General features: G+C 38.8%; 1 protein-coding gene across 1 annotated transcript in view; it reads left to right on the forward strand.

The window, feature by feature from the left end:
- LOC119593046 (chondroitin sulfate proteoglycan 4-like) overlaps positions 1-433 on the forward strand; it is a gene marked incomplete at its 5' end in the record, with an annotated part of 58,475 nt that overhangs the window by 54,073 nt on the left and 3,969 nt on the right.

A 433-nucleotide genomic window follows, 5' to 3' on the forward strand; every position in this document is an offset into this window, starting at 1 on the left:
CAATCAATTTTGGTGGTGAAATGGACTGGGTTGTGTAGTCGGTTTGGTGATGAATTTTACTTGGATGACTGGTCGGTTACGATGGATGACTGACCAATTGCGATGGACTAAGGAGGTGACTGACCAATTATAGAATGGATGCCTGTGGAGGTGAATTAACTGGGATGACCGAGAAGTTTAGTGAGAATCAGCCATCTGGATAACTGATGGCTTGACTAGGAGGATTGGGGACACGTTCAGTAATTAACTGACTTTTCAAATAAATGTTTAGTTACTGACTTGCTAGATATTTTGGTATCAAGTGAATAACAAGACACAGAGTTCGGTCTGAAGTTTCTAATTGTTTGGCAGGAAGTCATCGTTCGGAGAAATACTGATTACTTGTTTATTACTTACTTGTTTAAAACGACTTGTTTACTCATTTGTTTTTCTT

The sequence above is a fragment of the Penaeus monodon genome, chromosome 31, assembly GCF_015228065.2.
Source record: "Penaeus monodon isolate SGIC_2016 chromosome 31, NSTDA_Pmon_1, whole genome shotgun sequence".
In the NCBI taxonomy this organism is placed as follows: domain Eukaryota; kingdom Metazoa; phylum Arthropoda; class Malacostraca; order Decapoda; family Penaeidae; genus Penaeus; species Penaeus monodon.